The 7,257-nt window shown below is 38.6% G+C and overlaps 1 protein-coding gene across 1 annotated transcript in view; it reads right to left on the bottom strand.

The window, feature by feature from the left end:
* Window positions 1-7,257, bottom strand: part of enox2 (ecto-NOX disulfide-thiol exchanger 2) — a 171,644-nt gene that overhangs the window by 40,815 nt on the left and 123,572 nt on the right.

Raw genomic sequence — 7,257 nt, 5'->3', positions numbered from 1 at the left:
GTGTGTGTGTGTGTGTGTGTGTGTGTGTGTGTGTGTGCGCGCGCGCGCCAATGTATCTATCCTCGTCCATTAAGAGCCTGAGACCTGAAGCAAACATGAAGCAGTGCAGTGTGTAATAAAGGAGATTATTTCCTTCATCCTAAGGAATTCCAGCCACAGCCGAGTTCTCTCATCACCACTTTTAACAATATAGCTTGAAGACATGTTTTATCACGAACATACCATTATTTCCTCCCTCCTGCCATGCAACTCATTACAATGTATGTTGCAAGTAGACACAGATGAACATGCAGACTTGCACTTGCTCCATAGTATGTATTTATGCAGTTTTCTGAGGGATTTGGTGCTATTTTTTCCAGATAGATTATTGTTATATTAATATAATAATATTATTGCTATTTATTGGAGTAAAGTTTACATTTGAAAAAGCATTATAACAGTAAATTTCACTGATTTGCTAGTGTATCCTTGCTAGTGTTTGTTAAAGTGGCTCATTTACAATAAGAGAATAAGTTAGAGATGCATCGTTGCATTTCAAGTGTTGCATACAGTAACTTAGCCTGGCTGTATCGTGAGATGAACACTGTCACTGCCAAGAGCCAAAGCATTAAGAGTTTTTGTAGCAATAACCAAAGTAATAATAACTTAGATTAATGTTGTGCATTATATGACACCCAAGGACGCTTTACACAAGTACAGGGGGACAAGGGAAAAGAAAACAATAGGCCCCCACAAACACGGACTGAAAAGAAATAAAACCGGGTGCTAAATGGAAGGGTGACGTAATTGAATGTAGGCTACTGGTGTAAAACCTCATCATCGCGCATTGTAAAGTTATGAATGAAATAGACATATTACATACCTGACGACCAATTCGGGGTAAGTTTTGAATAATTTACAATCCCGAAATTGTCTCCATCTGATGAAGCATCTCAGCTCAATAAGGGGAATTCAATGTAATGGCTATATCCTGGGTTTGAAGTTGACCTGGGTCATTTTTTTTACTCTCAGTGGTGTAGAAACATAGCAGAAAATCATAGTGAAAATGCCGTATAAAATAATATCTTAAAATAACGGTAAGCCAGGCCCAACAGTAGCATTAATGGAGATTAATACGATTTTAAAATCAATCCTAAATTACACATGTAGCTCATCATGTAAAGATGGGTATAAATGAGGTTAATTAACTGTCGATACAAAAGAGCACTGGGCTACACTTTCATAAATATAAAAAAAGGACAAGCAGTCAGGCGGCTCCATTCACTAATCTGTAATGCTAGAGGGATGAGTGGGTGAGTGGGTCATCAGGGCACCTACATGCAGTTGTTTTATCATATACTTTAACAAATCCAAAGGCTTTAAAGAATAGTATAGCCACACAGAACCACCAACTACACGTAATTGTTCCAAAATATACAAACGGTTTGTATTTAGTCAGACTTTAATGACTATTTGGGAAAACTAAGCATCTGGACAGAAATTCTCTCCATTACATGTGCTGTATACACCACTTTGTTATATATGATAGTAACACAGTTGGACAGTTGGTCAGAAAAAGAAGACATAGTAATAGTTCTATGAGACCACTACTTATGTTTAATTTATTTAACCGGAAAACTAGATGAATGGAAATTTAGAGACCAGCCTGGGATGGATTAGATAACAAGAGTTGGCTCGTGACGGGGTGCTTCAACAATAGTACAAATGGCCATGGATGATTCCAGCGGTAAAGTAGGCTACTTCAGAGAAGAGCTGAAATTATTAGTTGATTAATTTATTATTCGATCAACAGGAAATTAATCAGTGACAATTTTCTGATTAAATTAAACATTTAAGTCATCATTTAACAAAAATAAAGAGATTCCAGGTTCTCAAATGGGAATAATCAGTGGTTCTCTTTGTCTTGAAACTGTGTATTTTTAGTATTGTGTCCTCAAAAAAAACGAGTAACCTAGGGTGATCCACCCACACGTGGCCGCACATATGTCTGATCAATTTTTACCACTCTTGTCTGAGCTTCAGTCTCCTTTCTCACTCATGTTAGAAAACTGAAATTCACAAACATCTGCTCACACCACTTCTTTGTACAGTAACACGCATGAGTGCACATGCACACATACACAGGAAGATGGCCTCTAGGAATAATGTACAAATTGTCCTTCCTTCTACCTTCTACATAATGTTAAACAATCTATTTCATGAAGGTTTGTGCAAAGTAATTATATCTGGAGCTACCCATCACTCAGGAAGTGCAGAAAGGAAAAAAAAAGACTAAAAAACCTGACATTTGATTGTATGAAGCTTGTGGCTATTAATGTCATCCGCCCCTCCCTGTCTTTCTCCTCTCTGATTTCCAGGGTAAACGTCCCCTCTAGCAGTCTGCGGCGGGTGGGGTGGGGCTGGGAGGGGTTGCTGTGAGGCATGCTGGATAATATTCTCTAATGAGGCGAGCTAGCCACGCCACCTGGAACTCTACCAGTGGCTGAAATTTGCCTCTCTCAATCTCTGCCAAGAGTCTCACACTCATTTTTATAAGAACACCTCCGACTCCATTTCTCTTACAGGAACATTTCTTGTGACTACATCCTGCAGGACAGAATGAAAAAAACTCCTTCTTGTTTATAAAAGTTATTCAATCTCATAATAGTGTTATATCTGAATGAGAATCTCCTTCCATATGTTGCCAACCAGAATTTGTCTTCTTTATCAGACACCTCCATTGTCGAATCTTCATAACAAATCTAGCCTACAATCTAATATGCCATAGATAGGAAGGAACTATCACAAAGTCCCATTTCTGTAGCCCTATAACTACTGCTGTATTTCCTTTCCCCAGACACACTGTATATCCACTCTGTCAGCCTACATACAGCCAAAAACCTCTGGCCTCATACCAGTGCAGCTACTGAGCAGTCAGCAGAAAGGGACACAGTATTCAGTCCAAGGATTGGAAAACGCTTACGGCAAAGGAACGACTGTCAACCAAAGTATTTCCTAACGTTAATCCAGGTGAGCTAATGTGTGAAAATGAGAGGACCCTGATTCATATCTGGGGCGTCTTGTGCCTTCTAAATTCATGAGGAGCACTGTTAGATGATTGGCTACGAAGCATGACACTAAGTTTTCATTTATTCCACTGTGGTTTTGTGTCTTTCTGTGTCTGTATGTGGGTGTGTGTTTGTGTGAGAATATGTGTATGTCTGTATTGTTGTATAGTTGTGGTACTGTGTGTTTTTATGTGTGTGTGTGTGTGTGTGGTGTTGTGTGTTTGTGGGTGTGTGTTGTGTTTGTGAGAGAGAGAAGAGAGATTACAGTGGTGGAGGGGTTGTGTCAACTGTGGGGAAAGGGATAAGAATGAGTGATGCAGCACAAAGGAGTGGTTGTTTATGCAGGGAACTGTCCCTGGAGCCTGCTTATCCGTGTGTGTGGTTTGTGTGTGTGTGGTGTGGGTGTGTGTGTGTGTGTGTGTGTGTGTGTGTGTGTGTGTGTGTGTGTGGGTGTGTGTGTGTGTGTGTGTTGTGTGTGTTGTGTGTGTGTGTGTTTGTCTACATTCATGCATAGGCATCTAAATTAATTCTGTGTGTGAAATGCTAAATGTTTTTCCTATGGGGGAATGTGTGTGTATAACTTAATCACATTTTCCTTTTGTCCAATGAGCCGCTTTGACTTAAAATGTGAGAAACCCAAAATGGCTAATACAACACCTCATTCCTGTGAATATAGACATATTACTATTAGTTAAGCCTTGTACACAGGCCTAAGATGTTGTTTAGGGACTGGGTTTCTGTGCAGTTATTGGTCGGTCAAAGTAATCGTAACTTTCAAAGTCAGACAAACACAAAAATGGTAATGTCTGATAACACAAAAAAACAATCGTTACTGCTACTTTTACAAAGCCTGACTGAAATAGGGTTTGGTGGCTCTTAATATGTAGTCAAATTTAGGATTTAGGATTAGATAAATTTGAATGGTCATGGTCATAAGATAAAAAAAAGAATGTATTTCTGACTTTCATCTAATTGTTGTTCTTATACTGAGAAATACTAGATACTTTGCGCTCGAGGTCTTCAAAAACTTAAAAAAAAAAAGATCTGAAGAGAAAAAAAGGACTTCTCCAACAAACACATTTTACAAAATGCTTGAAAACATAAAGAAGACACTGGTTGTCTTTTGATCAAAGCCAAATGTACTTAAAAGTGATACAATACATACCGTCAAGTGTCTCATAATAAAAAACATCTTGGGAGGTCTGTATTTTGAGAGAAATATAGAGGGGGAACTCTATACCTTTCCATCTGGTTCTGCTTATAGTTAGGACGTGCTAGAGAGAATGCTGATGGAGGTTAGGGAAATACATGGTGAACACTCCTGGAAAAGGATATTCTCTCTCAGTCTCTGTCAGATGTTAAAGATGTAGAAACCAGATGTTGAGTCTTGCCATTACTGTTCCCATTTCTCTGCAGTTCTTGCAGTTCACACCCTTTACAGTATCTGGGATTTTACTTACCAGGTTTGGGGGATTCTAACCATAATGTTCATGACATAAATCACATTTTGAGCACCAGAGAATTTTTGCTTGACTTCATGTTTTGGACAAGCATTAGCCAAAAGGATTAATAGTAGTCAATATTGTTGCTATTGTTTACATTTTCTCAAAGAAACTAGATCCACTTGAAACCAGACTCTGTGTTTAACACTTTTTGGTTAAAAAAAAAAATTCTTATGGTATATTCAAAACCTGGATGATGCAACATAACTTTCTCTGACCAAAGGGAAAATGACGCTGTGACTTTCCATAACCACAGAAATTGTCTCTGTGCTCTTGTCTAAACAGTTTAAAAGAAGTCAGCATACTATTTATATCATGGGTTTTAAAAACCTAAATAACTGCCGTTCTATGCTACCCAACATATTCTGTAGAATAGCACACGTTATTAAACTTGACAGCGATAATGCATGTTTTGATAATAACAATAAAAACTGCAATCTCCGACTGCGGCTGCAGCTTCTATGAGGGAAGAATACGCAACATTGTTCCTCCAGATTTATGCCAGACCTCACTATGGCTGAAACCTATTCCTCACATTCAGCTTTGTCCTAGAGTCTAGCTCCCCACCTCAAATACAGTAGTTTGACCTGTTTGGACAAGATGGGCCGTCCCCACCTTTCAAGCTAGAAAAGCAACAAGTTAACTGTGACTGTCACACACATCATCCAAGCTATTGACCCTTCCTTTTAAATCCTACCCCACAAACATTAGACCTTGGACTTGGATGCAATGTGTACTACACACATTGTACTTAATACACTGGCTCATTCATTGAACTTAGTATATTAGTACTAGGAGTTGTTTTGTGATTTCTGCTGTTTTGCAATTTCATATTTCAAGTTATTGACATTTTTCCACATTTGGTTTTGATTTCTGTCTAAGGAGGGGTGGGGTCTCTACTTGAGTTCTCTTCTGATTCTTTTTTTTCCCTTTATGGTCTGAGGATTTTTGGAGGGGACAGCTTGGGCTGGGTCAGAATCACAAAACACAAATTTGAGTCAAAGGGCTTTAAAATCCATCCAAAAGACAACACCCTCTATCCTCAGATCATTCCTCCTTCCTTTAACAAGGAAAAATGGGGGAGAAAACCCCAGTAAAAGCAATAGAGGACGAATCCCTCTTCCTGGACAGAAAGACATCCAATAGATGGCTTACATGCAGAATAAATAGAAGTAAGTAGCTATGTTAAAACTATGATATGAAGAAATTAAATGACAATATCATTTTATTGTTATTTTATTTCTTCATATCATAGTTTTACAAAAGTACAAACATAAAACAACTATGGATCAGAGAAGACCTCAGAACTTCTATATACTTTGTGCACCATTTACCATACAGTACATACAAAACTGACTTATGCCTGTGGCCTGATTCCAATTTCCCCCTTTTATCCAAACACTTTGCTAACACAAACATGTAATCATAACTTTCTAACAAACACAACCACTGCCAGGTCCATCAATAGAAATACAATTGTTGGAGACTTGCAACGGACATTGTGAGGCTGCAGACTGTTCAAGGCTCTGCCCACAGTGGTCTGTTTATCCAGCTGTTTGTCTGAATAAATTCACTTGGCTGGAGGCAGGAAAAGACTCTGTGGTGAAAAAATGCATTCCAGGCTCACAGTGGATGAAAGGGAGGCAAACTTTAATGTGTAATGAAAGCATTCCGGCTCAGGCAGTCTCTTTTAATGAATGAGCCTGAAGCTGACACATAAAAACCCACTTAAACCTACATGCAGGAAATGTGACCAATCGTATGCATGCACAGACACGCTCACAGATCAAATGGGAAAGGACAAAGAGAGTGACAGTGAATTCTCCCCTGTTGTTTAGAGGTGAAACAAAAAGGAGAAAAGATGATGTTCAGTCATGATGGAGAATCGATAACTAATCCATGTGGATTACTTCAAAGGCACAAGGTGCTCTGGTTAAATGTCCTGAAAGGGTGTGCCTTGAACATGGCAATGCCATAAAGCAAAAGAAAGGTGTGGAGATACAATGTTCAGCACAAAGTTCATAATGTATGTGACATTGTGGCATTGTTAGTGCATAACCTTGGACTTCTTCCTCCTCATTACTTGTTTTAAACTGAGAAAAAGAGGCAAGAGGAGAGTGCCTAAGTGTATTTCTTACATATTTCTCCTGACGTTCAACAAGTTCAGTTATTTTGGTTTGAGTGAAAAATGCATGGGGAGAAGTTAGATATATGAGATGATAAAACAGTAGAACATTTGGGAAATTTACAAATCACAATAATTTTTACTGTCCATGTAGAAGAGAAAAAATAGTTTTGAATAAATTAACAATTACTTTATTGATATATTGTTTAAGTAATTGTCAAGTGCTGCCTATACCTTTGGTTCACAGTACATACTGCTTGAGCCAATACAAGCATGTCAGTGTGACGCAGTGTAAAAGAGCTCAGCTCTGTGAATAGCAAATGACCAGCATGTGATCTGTGGCTCTGGGTTACAGTAGCTGACAAACTGTAATGAGATAAAAATTAGATGTTAGGTTATATAGGCTGCTGAGGGAGGGAGGAAGAGGGGAACAGGAAAGTAGAAAGGAAGGAAAAAAAGGGAAAGTTAGGGAAACACTAGCTGTTATTCCAGGTGATCTACATTAACTTGAGTCTCTGAGCAAGACACTTAACTCCTAGTTCACATATACAGTGGGGGAAATAAGTATTTGACCCCTTGCTGA

Source organism: Etheostoma spectabile, chromosome 10, assembly GCF_008692095.1.
Source record: "Etheostoma spectabile isolate EspeVRDwgs_2016 chromosome 10, UIUC_Espe_1.0, whole genome shotgun sequence".
NCBI classification, from domain to species: Eukaryota; Metazoa; Chordata; class Actinopteri; order Perciformes; family Percidae; genus Etheostoma; species Etheostoma spectabile.
Note: the sequence above shows the minus strand (reverse complement) of the source record. Positions and strands in the feature narration are given on the sequence as shown.